Raw genomic sequence first — 18058 nt, forward strand, 5'->3', positions numbered from 1 at the left:
GCGTTGGTCTAAGACAACCATTAACCATTTTAAAGCAACCCTGCAAATCACTGTTTGCTCAGTTATAGATATGGTACGGTGTCATACAGTGCCAGCAGCCAAGGGAATCATTACAGAGAGAATGTCAGTAACCCTAGCCAGCAGGGTAGGGTGCCATGGTTCTGTAAAAAGACTATGTGCATCAGAAGATTTATTAGTTAGAGAGTGAATCCAGTTGATGGCAATGTGGGAGACTTGGCATCTCTGTTTTGTCTGCTTTGTGAATAAAATTATTTGTAAATTTAATGTAAAAAAGAAACTTTTAAAATTAAAAAGGGTTAATTCTTAACTCATTTTTCTTTTGCGGACAAGAAATATTTTCTGTAAGTCATAAATAACACATTTTAATAAACTGAGACTTTGATTACTTCATGTGGTCAAACTTGCATTGTAATTTTGCAGAGGCTGTTTGACACGGTTCCAACATTCAGTTTCTGCTGCACGTATTAAAAGATCTACGTATTTCAGACATGCACAGGTCTTCATGGTCTACTGGTGAACAATGTTATTACTGAAAATATATTTGACCTTCTAGCAAAATAATTGACTTTTAACGGAAAGTGATTTTTTTTAAACTTCATTGTTTTCATGATTTACTTTTAATTTATGTTCCTATACTATGCGATCATTTTTCTCAAGCTGCTCTAATTTTATAGTTCAAACAAGGCTTCCATTTCACCCCTGAGCCAGGATCCCTGATTTTTCTTTCAACTAGGAGTGCACAAGCCAAATATTTGGAATCAGTTCAAGGTCAAATTCAGTTCCTTGGAGTTTTGTCTTGAATTTGAACTTTAACAAAGAATGAAAAAGTGTAACTTTTTCTTAGTGACAAACATTACCTAATATGTTGATTGGCGGCATGAAAGAGCAAGAGGACTAATGCTACCATTTGCTCCATTTATGGAAAGGGAAAGATTACTGTTGTTAATGTAACTATTACTAGGGACTAGTAGGTAATTCAAGCAATAACTAGTTTTCTAGTTGGTCCTTTAATTTATTTTTCCTTATGCTAATCACGAGGAAAAAAAACATTTTTTAGAGAACAATTTTGATGTTAACTTCTGTGGTTCCCTCCCCAATTCCCAGAAAAGAAATAATGACTTAATGTATTTCCAGTGATTTCAGCAGGTGCATGTTGAACTAATGGACATTTTGGTTTAGTTTAGATTGGAAATGTGTCTTATGGACTTGGAAAACTACTTTAATTAGGATTTAATTAATTTAATTCGGACTATGAAAAGTATGTACTATAAGCTGTTACGTCAACATTAAATCAGCTATTCTACAGGGTTAAAACAGTGCAGTACTGAACATAATTCAGAGTGACTCAAAAGGTTGGCAGAGGTATGTAGTCTCTTTACTTTCAGCCTGATCAGTGAGGGTCAAAAGTCACTGGCCTCTGACAGTTGCTCACTTAAACGAATTAGTGCTTTCCATTCACTTCCGTACCGAGCGTGTCTGAAGAACATGAACTGGTATCACAAACTGTCCTCAATGAATCTTCTGCCAGCAATTCCGAAAAACAGAAAGGCATATTGTGACAGATTGTTCACAAATATAGAAGATTCCATGGAAAACATATTATGTTTATTTCCCCTTGGGATAACCTTTTGTTTTCTAATTGTAGATGTGCAAAAAATACAGAAGATAAATATTCACTAATCTTGTCCCATGCTTCAGCAGGATGAGAAGGAAAGAACTTCTTCCAGAAAGCCTGAATTGTTTTCTCTGTTTTCAACAAAATATTATGAACTTCTCCCCACAACTTCTGATATTTCACTTCATTTTCGTTTAACTTTATGATATTAAGAAAGCTTGCATTTCTGTCATTGTAGGTTCTTTTTGGCATCGGACAGCATTCACACGAATGACCTGCTCTTTCTCCCTCCAAAATTATGGATTTTGATTAATGAAATGAGGAAGCCAGACTACTTTGTTTTCTACATCACATCTATTAGTTGCTGCAGCCGCAAGGTAAGTGGCTGTTCGGAGCATGTATGACGATGACTCCTTCACTATTTTGCGTACTGAAGTTCTTAAGTCCGGCGAGGGTCCTAATTAAAAACATCCATTGCTGTTGAGACTGTAGCCATTCTTTCCTGTGTGTGGAATTCCTTTGTTCAGATCTGACAGTTCATCTTTAACTCTGATTATTTATGGCTTACCTGATTTTGGCTGAGCTGAGTTCAGGTCTGAGCAATTTTCCAGGGTCTTTGTACATGATGAACACTTCAGTAAACTTGCTACCATTGCCTTTGATCAATGTTCTTGTATAAAACTAATTATTCAAGACAAAACAGCCTACTGATATAGTTCTTAGCTCTCCTTTGAACTGCCAGACTTGTGGATAGTGTATATATTCTTACTGTAAATGATAATAGTATTAATTGTTCCTTATTTACTGCTTCTACCGAATGTTCTGCAGTAATTTCAGGCTTTTCTTTTAACTTACCAAATGTATTACTCATTTGTATAGTGTCAGTGAAATGGCTTTTGCACAGTAATGCAAAGGGATACGTAGGAATTTCCTAGGATGGAGGGACGGGCCATTTTTAAAGCAACATACGAAACAGCAAATGAAAGATCAAGATCATTTGAAGGTTGTGGGAGTTGCAGTAAAGTGTTCTTAGACAACTTGAGCGAAGGAGAGTGTTTGAAGGAAGGATTTGAATAAGAACTTAAAATTCACTGTGGCTTAGAAACGGGGAAGGTTGTCTCCAGGATAAACAGAAGGATAAAAAAAGTAAAGACAAGAACAGGAGGATACAGAAAATGAAAGATACAGAGAGAAGATCGTGTTAGAAAAAGTGAGAGAAGGCAGGGAGGAGGGCCCTGGATGCAGTGAATAGAATCTGTGCAGATGTAAACTGACAGAGAAACCACTGAGTTATATCACCAGAGGTTTGAAAAGTGCACTTGATATAGAGACCAAAAGAAATCTACCGGAGGATTTAGAGAGAAGAGTCATTTGATCATAGAAATAGGAATGATTTTCAACTTCTTTCACAAAATCTTATGCAAGAGCTGTGAAGACATCCTGAACTTCAAAGTAACAGATGGCAATTCCCTTGGAGCTGCTGTTTTATTGATGCTATCAGAGGTCTGTAAGAGAGAGAATGTATTGTTTTCCAGAAACAGGCCTGATAAGAGCCTTTCGCAGATTAACCTTCCAGGGTAAAGTGAGTCAGGACAGGATGAGTCAGCTCAGGAGTCAGAATGAGCAAAACTACTTCCCAAACATTTGATCTGAATTTGAATCTGAGCTTGTGAAACCTTGAGCCACAAATCACTTGAGGCTGGGAGAATAACCATGTACTTTATTTTTCATTTTTTAGCCTGAGTAGAAGGTGTTTTTGTATCAAGCCTGTGTATTTTTACAAACAGTTCAATTATTTCATATTTAATTTCCAGTTGTTCTTATTAATTTTAGAGGAGACAGAAATCTGAATATTAAATATGCACTCCAGGGTTTAAGCAGAAAATATTGCCATTTGTTAATATTTATTAATTTGCTCCCACATTTTTATTTAATAAAAACAAAGGAATTACATGAATTATAATTACATTGCATTTGAATTGTGTTAAAAATCTCTGAAGTCTGTCTTTATCTAAGTATTGTAAACCTAGTTATAAGAGGCTTCCAGTTTTACAACATAAAAAAGCCGAGGTATTTGGGTCCATCATGTCCCAGTTTGATTTCCTCTGTTATCTAAAATGGTCATATTGACTTCATTTATGCATACTGGTTTTAGCAGTCCAAACATGTCAGTGTAAAAGGTACACCTGCCAGACTGATGAAGTTATTTAGTGTTTGCATATGCCTGTTCCCCATACAAAGAAGAAGAGTCGTAGGAGTCCCTCTCTTTTAAAAAGCATAACCAAAAATTGCTTTAGGATTATATGAAACAACTAATTCAATTTCTGATATTTGAAGATAACTGCATTCTGATTGCATGTGTCAGCAAGCAAGACCCATTGCTAGAGACTGTTTTCATCCAGTAGTTTTTTAGGTTCTGCTGGCTCTTTTCTCCCTTCTCATGAGACAAATCTAACTGGGAAAACATGCAAAGGGGATCAACTGAAAACTTTCTGATGGGATTGAATCCAAATGTAGTAGAACACAGTGGTTAATGAATTTGGCAATAAAGACTGACATGTACATCCAGGCATGGAGATTGTGTACGCTCTCTGGAGAGTGCCAGATGTAATCCAACTGCAGTGGCTGTAACTGAGCCTTTAATATCTACTTCTTCACTGATTTTTTCTAAGTATGTTTGTTTGTTTTCTAGGCATACATAAAAGCCTAATATAAAAAATTACCAGGCTTATTTTCTCCTGCCATTTTTTGCCATTGCAAAATACTCCCAGAAAAGAAAATCACAGCATTCTCATGAGTACTTCATCCAAATACAGGCATTTCATTACTGTTCTGATCTATGTGTTCATGTGTATGTGATGAATTAATCTGATATGATCATCTAATATTGCACTGTAATTCTCGAGCTAAGATTGTAGGTTGGTCTTTGGTGTAGTTTGCCATGCTCTTTCTGCTCAAAGTGCCTCTTTCTCTCTCTTCATGGACTGTAGAAGATAGTTTTACGGTATTTCATTTGAGTGTACTAAATATGGGCCTGACACCTGACGTGAAGGCAGTAAATCCATGTTTGCAGTTTATCTGTCTCATTCAGACAGCCTTCACACCAGAATAAAATCTCCTTTTGAATTCAATGAAATCAGATTTTATTAATCCGTGTACAAATGAGAGTAGGAACTTGTCCACAAATGTTGAATTATTCATTGTATGTCTCCAGCAGGGCTTTCTCAGATATTCCGTATCTTTGATCTATGACATCATTAGTTGTGAAAGCCAAGAGGAGACATTCTGCAACTGAAATGTAAATTCCCAGATATGACCTGAAACATAAATTCCAGTAATATTCCTCCTCCAGGTGATCTCTTACTTCATACAAAAGCTAGTTTAACAAATGTCACCACCCCCCATTGCAGTCAGCTTTGTGCAATTTGAAAGCAACGATGCACAACTAATTGCTGGTGCATTGTGCTCAGTTATAGCAGCAGTGAATGATTTCCAAAAGTTGATTATTCTTGGATGAATGATTTTTCTTACCTCTAGTACATCCAGGACTGCTGAAATATAATTTAGTTTTTGTGCAGTGATAGCCAAATAACTATATACTATGCCTCAGTGATACATCAGTCTGTGGTAGTGAAATTCATTGAAACTTTGCTGTGTATATGTTCTTGGATAGTTTTTGATGTTGATGCATTAGAGGGGCAAAGGGCAAATGGAATTGAATACCTTTAAATTCAACCTAAAGTCTTCAAAGAATTTCTAAATTAAATAAAAAAAAATAGATAATAAAAAGTTTTCTAAAAAATACACATGTACAATAAGAATGAGAGAAATTAAAGAAGTTTACATGAGTAGAAGCCTAAATTTCTATTTCCAGAACAACTTGGGAATAGATTTCCAAGTGAGTTTGGGTAACTGGAGACACAGTGAATGACATGTGTGGCCTGCTCACTAGCATGCAGCTCTACTTAGAGACTTTTGAAGCTCCCGTGGGAACAGGAGCTCTTGAAGGTCGTTGATACAGCAGCAGGGTGCTGCCTGTTTTTACATGATTCAGCCAGAGCATTACTTTCACAGAAGCTGGATGAGGCAAGTGCATAGTGCCTATTGAAGCCGTGCATTTGCAATCCTAGGAAATACCTAGCACAGCCACTGAGCTGTCTAAATGGTGTTGTAGTACTCTGCAGTAAGTTTTGTTTGTTGGAAGTCAATGGGTTTTGGCTCCAAGAATCTCAGCTTGTGTTTTTGTTTTTGTTTTTAAAGTGTGTTACCAGATTTTTGATTACTTAGTCCAGAGTGTAGTGTTATCCATTAGAGCTGGAACTTGCCAAGACCAGATCCTAATGTGATTACTCAGACAAAAGTATCACTGAAGTTCTGGAGTTTTGCCCAAATTAGGACTCCAGAGTTCAGCCCTTGGTCTTTTATGTCATCAGTGATCATAATGAGGTTATTTGTTAACGTTCTCAGCTAAATAAGATCTAGCAACAAATCATCACACTGGCTTGACAGAACAAAATATGTTTTCATGTTAAATGTGTTCTTCAAAATTACAAGCACTGTTTACACCCAGGAAATTGCTTCATTTCTGGCAATTTCCTTTTTTTAATTCCATTTCCAATTCCCATTATGAAACTCCCAGGCATGTGGTATGGCCCAATTATTTATTGTGGGGTAGGACCAGGAAGGAGGAAATACCTGCCCTTTTGTACGTTTTACTCCCATTTAGGGGAGGAAAGTAAAAGAAACATACACAGAAATCCAAAGTGAAGGCAGTTAAAATAATTAACGGCAAGATTAGCACTTGATTAACACTTTTTTTTCACTTTTCCCTATCTCACTTCACAACCAGATGTAAACGGAATATTGTAGCCGACGTACTAATAGCCCTTTTAATGTGAAAATTCCAGTGCAAATTATGAAACTACGCCCCGCAACTGAGCTGCAAAGGTGAATACCATTGTATGAAGCTTTCCGATGGAGTAGCCATGTGGCAGCAAACCTTTCTGTGAGATCAGTCAGTCACAGAGCTGTGAGTGAATGCAAGCCAGCTGGATCCAACCCCAGGTTCTATTCAGTTTACTGCCTTTCTACTTTAGGATAGACATGTCCCCAGTGGGGCTGTGGGATGCAGTCCTGTGTGTAAGCCCTGCAAGGCGCTTTCTCTGTGGGATTCTGCCAGGGCTGGCTTTCCCCAGCAGACATCTGGGGAGATTGTAGGAGTTTCCCTTCTGCTGCCACTGGGATGATGCTGCTCCCGATCTGCGTGTTCCCAGACTGGGTAGGAGTCTGTCTGTTTAAAAACTAGGCAGGGGTGTCAAGAGTGCTGCTCTTGCTTTGTTTCCTAAAGACACCAGTATAATGGAGTTGTAAGATAGCCCACTGCTCCATACTCTAGCCCTGTTTCTAGCCTGCAGCCATCCTTTAGCACTAACCTCTTGCTTCTCTCCTTAGGAAAGGCTCGTTTCTGTTGACAAATGTGTTCTGATGCAGTGTCACTGGGAGTTTCGTGTCCCTACTTACAGCAGGGCGTGTAGTTCTTTAGCTTCCTACAAATAGTGAGATATGATTGCAAATCCAAATGTGCTAAAGGAATGGGAACCTTTTTTTTTTCTCTCCTCAGCCATATCATCTTCAATGTGTTTCCTTCTCAGCCTTCTTCATCTGCTCATCAGCTTCCCCACAGCTCCTGCTGCAATCAAAAGGGTGTTTTCCCTTGGAGATCTCTTTCCTAATGTTGTTACTATTATGTGAGCTCTAAGGTGAACGCTGCTCTTAAGCAATGATGTAAACAGCACAGCTTTGGCTCAGTGTTTGCAATTAAGAGAGAGCTAATGAAATTGGAAAGAAAAAATACAGTTATCCCGAATGAGATTCTCACAGTAGAGCACTGAGTTCAGAAATTACATTTCAAGTCAGTATTTTCCATCAATTTTTCTGTAAATAGAGCTGACTAAAACCAGCTCCTGAAAATAGAAAGCAAGAGTTCTTTCATTCTTCCTTCTCTTGTAATTCACATAGACAAATGTCAAAACCTAGGATATTTGTAGGAGGTTGACTTCATACATACGGTGACTTCAGACACCAGTGTCTGTAGCTAATTGCATGCAAAGGACTGGGGTGACATTCCTCTGAAGCTTTGACTCAATAGTTGCCAGTAGACAGAACTCACTGGGAAAAGAGACATCAGCTAGTGAAAACACAGGCAGCTCTTAGCAGAGTGGATAAGATCATTCTGGCGCACTTACAAAGTTTTTATGAATAAATTCAGGGAGGTAACCAGTTTGTAAAATGTTCCTTGGCCATTGCAAAAAATATTCTGATAATCATAATGGTTTTCTACAAAAACACATGTTATTGGATGACTAAGTAATATGTATTCAACAGCCAAAAATATATTTCAAGTCCCATGTTTCATTATCAGCCGTCCTAACCCTATTTTATTAGACATGTGTATGAAAACAATCACAGCCAAACTGTATACCTGCAGCTTGTGCCTACCAGACATGTCAGTCCTGTACTTCAGAGAAAACATTTATGGCCCTGGCTACCAAGGCTTTGCATACCTAAGCTTGTCTAATTCATCTCATGATTTAATCGACTTTTAGAAATTAAGATATGTCATTTATCTATTTTATATAGATTAAGTGTAATGTAATGAGACTTTCTTGAAGCATTTCAAATATACTACAGATAGTAATATAAGTTATTGCCGCATCTTGGGAGCCACAGCAAAGAGTTAAAACATTACGTGGGATTCTGGTTCAGGTATGATGTTGTATTGTGTACATGAGGTGATGCTCAGGTGCATTACATGTAAAGAAGGAGAGCATCCAGCCACATCCTTCATTCTGTTGTTATCATCTCATTTATTTCCTTACTTTATTTTATGCTGCAGATTGAGCCCTGCTGCAGGTTATGTGCAAGTAGCAATAAAATGATAGATTTGGAAACCCCTGTTTTCTTTTGAAAACAGCCATGCATATTAATTCCTAACAACATTTTTTCAAAAATAATTGGCACACACAGATGTTAGGCGTTCCCTGTTAATGTCAGATCTGGTACATTTACAGATGCCACAGTTTTATCAGCCTAAATTCAGATAAATCTAAATTTAGACTCTAGACTGAACTATAAATACACAATAATGAAAAACAGTTATAAATATTCTCACAAAACATTTTCTGCTCTTTTCATTTATCACAAAAATACATACTACATAATACATTGATTTCTTCCTGTGGTGTGTAACCAGTCTGTGTTTTGATGGTGGTGGTAGTGGAGCAAATGAATCTTTCAGGTGATTTTCCTCTCTGAGCTCTGCGTTCCAAAGAATGGGTTTTCAGTGTCAGATATTGTTTTGGATTAGAAAGGGTTGCAGCTTACTCCATCCTTATGTATCCTTGGCTGTGGGAAACCCAAGTGTTAATGGAATTTCAACCCTTACATCCACACAGTGGAGGTCTTGAGTTATTCAGTGCTGTAGTAGTGTTTTTCCAGTTTTTTATGGTATCTAGTTCTGAGGAGCTTTCTATTCTAGTTACATCAAAAGTTCTGATTGTATAACTCCTCTCCTTTCGGAAGTGATATGCTCAGAAAATAGTTGATTCTCCATTTGAGTTCTCTTCCTGGTTTCTGGATACATGCTGTTCGTAGTGACTGGAGAGGTATGAACCTTGTACGTCTTTTGTGTTTTCTGGGATTTTTGTTTTATTTTGTTGCTCTCTTGTTTTTCTACAGAGCAGGTTCTGCACATGTTCTGACCAGTGACTGTTAATTCTAAGCAACATCTCAGCATGATACAGGAGCTCAGACTTTTTTTTTACCTTGCTCCTGTACTACTACTTATGAAGGCTTGAGTTTAACTACAACTACTCCATGGTCACACTGTAATGCCTTTCTTGTACTGTGCACTTGCTCTTACTAGTAGATAATGTCTTAACAAAAAAAAGTTGGGAGCAAAACAAGGCCTACACAGAACAGGCAGGGAAAGCAATCTAAATCGCTCCTTTTTCTTTTTCATTCTCCTTGCTGTTTTCCCTCTGATGCATGAGCCTGCTGCGTACTCTTGTTTGAATCATCAAGGATCTGCCCACAACTTTTTTTATTTTTTATTTCTTATTTTTTTTACAATACTGATGTTAACCACAAAGCAATTAAGTTTGGGTAGCCTTACTATGGCATGTAATCTATGCTTTGATGTGTCAGTGCTGCCCATGATAAATGTATACTCTACTTTCTCTAAATAATAAAGCTGATGTGCGTTGGCATGTATGCTTACGTTCTTGTGCTTTAGTGTTAACAGCAGATTGTGAAGGCAGTGACCGCATCAGGTGTTTTTCTGCATCAACTACTCCTGAGGAATCAACTTTGTGTATACCTTTAGTAGATGTTTAAAGTCACACAGACTTCCTATAGACATTCCTAAAACTTCTGAGGTGGATCTGTACTTTTTTTTATCTGTCTCTTGTGTAAAACACATAAACGTATGAAGGACTTGTGTTTTAAAATTACTTCCAGGAAAGCAGCAACAGATCAAAAACTCATCTCTGAGAAGAAAGGTTAATTCTGAAGCTTTTTTCCCAGACTAAACAATAGACTTGAGTACAAGCCAGTATAGACAGCACAAGTCCTCTACTGACTCAAGATAGCCTTACATTAGACTAGATTTATACCTAGTACCATATAGAAGTATAATTAGCCCTAGCTTTTCAAATGCAGTAGTTCTTTATTAACCAGACTAACTGTTCTACCTGGTTAAACTTTTGGCAAGTGCTTCATGAGCAACGTAGAAGGTCTTTATTGCTCTTCTGAAAATACAACATTCGACAATCTTAATCCAAAAATGCAAGACACCGCAGGTCTTTTTTCATTATTGGATTGTGGTAGGTATTGCTGAATCTAGTTCAAACAATTGCTATTCAATTTTATGGCTGCAGGCTATGCAATAACCTGGAATATAGTTTTCACTCTGATCAGTCACATGAAAAATATCTATTTACCACTGTATACCCTTCAGCATCCTTACTTGTTCATTCTGGCAATTGTTCTACAATTTCACCATTATATTATGAAAAGAGTTAAGCAGTGGCTCGTTTTGTTGGGCAGTGTCTTATCAATGTTCAATTGAAGATGCGCCCAAAGCCAGACAGTCCATGACTGATGAGATAGGTCATAACATTCAGCCTGGGGTTTGGTGGACTTTTCAAAGAGCCATTGGTAAAGAGGAGATCAGGGGAACTGTATTAATGTGAGGCAAAAAGAAAGAGAAGTCTTTTTGAAAAATTTTAAGGCTTTCATAGTTCTTTGGGGAACATATAGAAGAAATTCTTGATGAAATCTCATTACATTTATCTTCAGTTAGGTCTTCTAGTTTCCATTATATGTCGATAATAATAATAATAAAAAAAGACATCTAAAGAAAGACATCTGAGAAATGGTGGACAGACTAAAAGAGAAAAGAACATTCCACTTGTGCCTGTGAATCTAGAAGCTTAGTCATGCTGTGAAAATCTACCATTTAGTGCAAAGGGAAGATTCCTAGTTGAATGACTGCTGCCAGGTTAGCTTTTGATTATGCCTTGAGGAAAGGAGACTGTAGCTTTTGACAATGAGAAGGATCAGTTTAGAGATCAAGAAAAATAGATTATTATCTTCATGAAGGTCAAGGAAGTAGACTGTTTTAACTTTGAGACTTGGACTAGTGATGCTTAATTCTCTTTTAAAGCCTCTTAGAATCTGTGATTGTAGGTGTAGAGCTATCTCAAAACTATTTTTTTTTTTTTTATGTCCTTATAAATATGTGACTCTTGAGAAATTCCTTCTCTCTGGTGGTATTAAATGTTGAGCTACTGCTGCTTCAATGGGAGGAAGAAAGGTTGTTTTGTTATTATTATTATTTTCTTTAAGCAAAAAAAAATGTCTTCCAAAAAATACTAGGGAAGACTGAGTCTTTCTGTATAATTTCTAGTGAAAGTTTGTAAGAAAATTTAACACAAGGGAAATTTGGTTGGAAACTTGGATAGTATGTACCAGCTGAACTCGTATGCTCAAATGAACTACGATTCTTAAGTAATGCCAGTACAAGAGGGTGTGTAATAAAGGAAGACAGCAGGTAGACTCCGGAGTAGATCTTGATAACTAATGTTTATCTTTCTTTAAATATGATTTGTGAAAATTGGCTGTAGCACTCGCTCTGATTATAGCTTTACCTACTACAAATTTCACTGACATTTGGTTGAGAGAGAAATAGCAATTATGCAACATGCAGGTGCCCTGATAGCACTTAGAGGAGTTTTTGATGAAGTAAACAGCCCTGCAGGATCAATTTTCCCATTTTTTCAAAGCAGAGTTTGTATTTTTTAAATCTGCTGATGCTGAAAGATGTGTTTCTTCACATGTCTAAATCACTGTGCCAAGCAGCTACAAAGAGTACCAGTGAAGGAATGACCTCGTTACGTCTCTTGGAGGCTATGCTCTAATATGTCATGCAAACGTAAACAAACACCACAACTTGATATAAAAGTGCTCCATGCTCATCATTAGTGCAAGGATTTTGGAAGTTGATAAGCAGGATATGAAAAAAATTTCAATTGTATTTTATCTGTGAATCTATGTAGAAACTGTTATAAAAAAGAGAGAATACACCATGGAAACAGGGGAAGTTGATGATATTCTCTATGCTACCTCTGCAATACTTTTTTAAATAGATAAAGCATACAGAACCATTTCAGATCCAGCTTGTGCAGTTTAAACTACACTATCATATACTCATATGAAATACTTGCATAGTGAAGCACTTCCACTCTACAGAAAATTAATTTCTGCATTATTGAATATGACTCAAAGAGAGCACAGAAGATACTTTTTGTTGTTCTCCCTGTATCTCCTGGAACATCTTGATTTCGTTCTGTATATTGCAAATTTCGTAGTTTAATACGTTGCTTCTCAGACATGTTGCTATCGTGTGACACTATAGATCTTTATGGAGCTCCTTTGCTCTGTGGTAAGGTCTATAAGAATTTCCATTTCCTGACTATATTATTATCTGTTTTCTCTTTGGTGCTGAAAATCCTAGGTCTGATCATGGTCTGAAAAACTGAAGCAAGTAGCAGAGAGGAAATTCTGGTGTGAACAGAACCAAGTGAATCCCCAAGGGGCTCTTCAACACACAGGGCACAGCCAGATTCAGTAGTTTTCAGTTAGCGTAAGTGACTTATGACTTTACATCAAAAGTGGTAAATATTTCAGCCAAGAAGTGCCACCAGCCAAAGTTTTGGAATGATCAAAATGTATAGTTCCAGAGCCGTTAAGTGAAATTAATGTAATTGTTGTTCTGAAATAACGTTACCCGATTATTTGTAATGGGACAGTTGAACCTTCCAAACATAGATATTTCATCTCAGATGCATTTCAACCTGTTTTTCATACCTTTTTTTTTTTTTACCTAAAAAAATGAAAATAAAGCTATCAGTAAAACTGGAGGTGGAGGAGTGTTGTAAGTGATGTAAGTTCTGCCTTTGGGGGGTATTTCACCTAAAGACACGTTCAATTCAGATTTCAATTTGAGTAACAGAAGGGTCTCTCTGATAGCATTAATTGCTTTCCCCAGACCAATGTTTAATTGCAGGTGGCACACAGACCTTCCCATTCCATGCTGTCAATAAACGAAATGAGTTTGTTCTCTTCCATCTCAGAAGATGAGCAGCTGGGGCCTTGCTGCAGGATATTAGACCCATGTGGTACAGGGTGGAGCTTGGCTTCATATCACTGCTCTGAGTCAGCCAAAAATTGAAGGAGGTTCAGGATCAAATCCACCTGAAGTGACTGCAATAGTGATTGCTCTGTGAGAAGGAAAGATGATGTCTGTGTAGCAATAGTTCTGTGTGCTTTCTGAGTCCTTCCAATATACAGTGCTGGATTCTAAATTCAAGTTGAATTTAAATTACCTAAATTCAGTTTCCAGAAAACTAAGTGTTAGGAGAGAAGAGAGAGCACGCTTCAGGAGGCTTTTTTGTAGGTTGTTATTTGTTGGTTGTTATTTTCAAGTCACTTGTATCTAGTGCAGAATGTAATGGTTTTATGCAAAATAAAAGGATACTATCAAGGGTTTTTTTGACCTCTTCCTCCCCCTCCACCGTCAGTATGCAGTATTTACTTTTTGCTTTAAGTGAGGATGCTCTGTCTACTCTCTTCTCAAGCCTGATCAAGCCTTTTTTTTGATCCCAAATAGCCCATGTTTTTAGTTTATAGAATTAGGAATAAAGGCTTCATATGCCATTTAAGATACAAGTTCCTTCTCATTTAGAAGTGTTTGGCATTTACGCTTCTTATTTAAACAAGTTAAAGCGCTTCCATTATTAAATATTGCTTGAGGGAACCAATGAAGGAGAAGAGATTTGGCGTAAGTCCCAGTGCAATTTGAAGGCAAAGGACTAAGGATGCTCACTATCCTATTGAATGACAGTAATTAAAATTAATGAAAAATCATTGCATAACACCCACCACTTGACATATTTCCTCAGGTGTTTTTTTGCAAAAAATCTGAGAGACCTGTAGCTTAGCTCTTTGAAGTTCTCCCGCCTCTCCTCAGTCTCACCTCTGCTTTCATAAATAGATACTTGAACAAATATTCTAGGAAAAAGTTTATTAAGTTGTTTGAGATGAGAGAAACTAAAGTTCCATTGTAAAACTACAATTTTGCACAGATAGGTCTGTTCTTCAAATTCTCATTCTTCTGTACTTCAGTAGCCTTGTACAGTTTGATTTGCTATCCCCAGGAGAGTTATTGGGGTGACACACAGGGCTGGCTGGGTATTGAGGGTGTGAAGGAGTGGGAAGAAAATGTTTTTTAAAAAAAAATTGTAATTATCTTCAGGGGCAAGGAAGATGAGGAGAGAAACATGTCTCAAATGGGGCAAGAAGCAGATGGACAGAGGAAAAACATGTTTTTCAGAAATGAAACCATTTCTGACCATCTTCAATACAGCAGAAACCCAGCAGGGCTGCAAGTGAAGAAAAGTCTCCCAGGACTCCTATTCTTCATTGGCTTCACCTGGGGAACAATGGAGATTTCCTATGCTGAAGTAATATAGGCTCCCAATGTTCTTCAAATATAAGAATCTAGGCATGACTTGAGAAGTATTTTATAGTAGCATTACCTATGGATGAATCCTTATATATCTATTTGTTTATAAATTTTCAGATGTTGACCAAATTGTTCAGAACTAGTAACTAGAAGTGAAAAGTTCATCCCAATATATCCTAAATAAAAAGCTGGTTTTGGTGGTTCGTGTTAGATGCATAATTTTGGTTCTTTCTGTTATACGTAATTATTTCTTTGTTTCACAGAACAAGAATACCTTTCTCCGGAGACCTTTCTCCAATCTGCAGCAAAGAGAGTTTGGTGATAGCACACGACTTTTCTATTTTTTCTAGTGGCTACATACTGTTGAATAAGGTGGTATTAGTGCTGATTTAGGAGTTTAGCATGAAAAAAAATTCTGGAATCAGTTGAGGGTGTTCAAATGTAGGAACTGAAAGGTGCTGTGTTTCATGTTTCTTTTTGTTATTTTTGCAACTAGCAGCAGAGCTCTGGTAAGTGATAGGACAAGAACAGCAGGAGAAAAGACAAACCATGTGAAAAACTTCGAGAGAAATTCATCTTTTATGTTTTGGTTTTCTTTTTTTTCCCTAATCAAGTACTTGTATAAACAGTCTTGAAGGAACCTTAATATATTGCATCTCCTTGCCCTCTCTGAGTACCTAAGGATATTGGATTTGCTTTAAAATAAGTAAAAATTGTGCATTTTTTTCCCCCAGTGCAATACACTTAAGGAGGAAAAATCTGATCTATTTGTGTTATTTTTTTCTTTTGGGGTTAGAAAACCAACATCTGTTTTTTAAACATTTATCTTGTAAAATTTTTGGTGTGACTTGAAGTGACTTAAAAAAAAAAAAATTCTCTTGAATTAGCAAAGCATGTAACATGAAAAATATCGATGCTTCATAGACATAGTGTTCAGCAGAGTCAGGAGTTTTTGCCCCAAGGAAAGAAGTTGTTTCTGTCCTTGGTACTTCTTATTCTGAGTTATTCTTTGTTTTTTTTCATGTTGAAAATCAGCAGTGAAGAAAACTCACTCAGCAAGCTGTAAAAACAGCAACAAATGTTTACCCTTTGGGATATGTACTCTAGAGAGTATTCCCCACCCAAAATGTGTAGACACTTCGGGGTCTCTATGTACAAGTTTAACGTGGAGTGCAGGCAGTCAGCCAATTAAGAAATGACTTTTTTTAGGTTCATTTTTTTTCTATCTAGAAGGTTAATAAGTTATCCATGAAGCTACAGAAGCTTCAGAATTGAAATTTAATAAATCTGTTATTAAATCTCTAAAATAAACATTGAGTACTAGAGAACAGAAATTGCTATGCATAAGATTTGTTTAATATTATCACTTCTCTCTTCTCCACTCTTTGAACATATTGCTTAATCGATGGTGAGACTGATTGCTGTGATGCTGAAAGATAAGCATGTGGTGCCTTTGAGTTCTACTATGCATTTTCACTCAGGTAGCAATGAGTTGCCTTTTTGTCTTTGTTTGTTCTTGATGTTTATTAATAACCAGAATTCAGGGCAAGATTTCCATGTTAGTTTAATTACAATGAAATCTGCTTCTAATGAAGTTAATATGAACATTGTCACTGGCTCAATGAAGCAGGGTTTTTAACTTCCCAATGTATATTTTCTCATATGCACTGAAAAAAATGATGTAAGCATACCCCATTCAGCCTTCTCCCCAGAAAAGCTTGAGTTACAGGTCAGTTCCTTTGTACCTTTTCTAGGATGACTTTGTGATCTGATTTAAAGCAGGTTAAATAAGAATGTCTTTCAGCAGTCACACGTGTTTTTGTAAATATTCTCATGGAGTTTGTGCAAATTCCTCTATCAAGAGTTCTTGGACAAAGGCTGGTTGTGTGTAGACATTGACTCATGAAATACTGTTTGTCTGGAAGCCTATATCAGAAAGTGTCACACACCAACATTAACACACCACTGACTGTAAACATTCCATGGTAGAGACTTCTTGGTTTCCTAGAATTGAAGAAACCATAGTCTAAGATACACAAATCTGCCATTTTCAGGACATAAGTATGACTGACTTACAAGTGCTTCCAGGAAAAAGTGTAAATGATTTGCTTTACCAGAGCTATTCAACAGAAATTTTGCTGTTTTTTTGACTTAGTCCTGGAATTAAATTTTCAGCCGCCATTCTTGCTTGTTATATTTTGTTTCTTCCTGTCTTGTCTTCTAGGTTTTATGATTACTTATTTATAGGTTTGTTTCTTCCAGGCAGTTAAATTGATCTTTAATTTTATTTCATGACCACAGAGGAAAACAGTACAAGATTGAGCAAGTTGGGAGGCAGTCAGGTATTGTATGCACTTTCCTGAGGCTAAACAGACCTCTGCTTTAGTGTATTGGCTGTTGAAGTGTGCTCTCCTAAGGACGAGAATGCTGAAGGAAATCCAGGGCTTTTTTTTTTTTTTTTAATTTAGATAAAGTGGGAATAAGGATTTGTTGGTTGCTCAAATGATGTGGTCAGAGTAGAGTCCAGATAGGTGCTTGGTTACTGATCTTACACTGACTCATTTGAAAGTATATGTGTGGGTGTGGGAAGAGCAGAAAAAGCATATCTCTTGGTGGCAGAACAAACTATCACTCTGAGTCACAGCTCTGTCCACCCAGGTTTCTTTGGAGATTGGAAGGCAGGGTATTTATAGGTAGGCTTTATATCAAGGTCTAATGCCTCATTACTACCTAAAAAGTGCCTTTCACTCTAAGGACTGGTGGATTTTAGTGAAGGGGTTTGAGAGAATTCTGCACTTTCAAACTTGTGAAAACAGGGCTGATGAGCGCCTGAACAGTGTTTGATACTAATGGAACAGGGGTTGCCTTTACTTGCCAGGCAGCTGTTCCATAGATGCAGATCTGCAACATTGTTTTGGTTTTGCTAGTGATCCCAATACTTTGGTGAATAGGGTTTGCCACTTCGTTCCAATGCCTTGAGCAATTGTCAAGTTTTCAAAAGGAAATTGCTTTACTACAGTTTTAATTTCCACTTAAATAGTTTTTCATCTTTACTTTCTCTGTGCTTTTTTGGAATGGAGAAGAATCATTGTTTTGAAAAGACACAGCAATTCAGAGATTTGACAAGTCCCTCTGTCATGTTTCTTGATGGGCTGAAAAATACCATGCCAGATAACTGTGATATGCAGCTGTACCTTCTAGGACTCTTCTAGAAGAGTCTAAATTCTTGACTTCATAATTTAGTATATGTGGAAGTTATGAGAGGATGCTCATTTATACTGTGTTGCTGAGTTCAGTCTTTGTTGACGACTAATGTTACAGAACTAGATTTCCTTTTT

General features: G+C 37.0%; 1 long non-coding RNA gene across 2 annotated transcripts in view; it reads left to right on the top strand.

Annotated features, from left to right (window-relative positions):
- LOC109369915 overlaps positions 1–15278 on the top strand; it is a 67495-nt gene extending 52217 nt beyond the window's left edge. The window contains exons 2-3 of one of the 2 annotated variants that reach the window (XR_004161291.1): positions 1875–2013; positions 14511–15278. This is a non-coding gene — a long non-coding RNA (uncharacterized LOC109369915). Of the gene's footprint in view, positions 1–1874; positions 2014–12710; positions 13047–14510 lie in introns of those variants that run through there. The other variant, XR_002119574.2, reaches the window with a different exon arrangement.
- The last annotated feature ends 2780 nt before the right edge of the window (positions 15279–18058 follow it).

Source organism: Meleagris gallopavo, chromosome 14 (assembly GCF_000146605.3).
Source record: "Meleagris gallopavo isolate NT-WF06-2002-E0010 breed Aviagen turkey brand Nicholas breeding stock chromosome 14, Turkey_5.1, whole genome shotgun sequence".
In the NCBI taxonomy this organism is placed as follows: domain Eukaryota; kingdom Metazoa; phylum Chordata; class Aves; order Galliformes; family Phasianidae; genus Meleagris; species Meleagris gallopavo.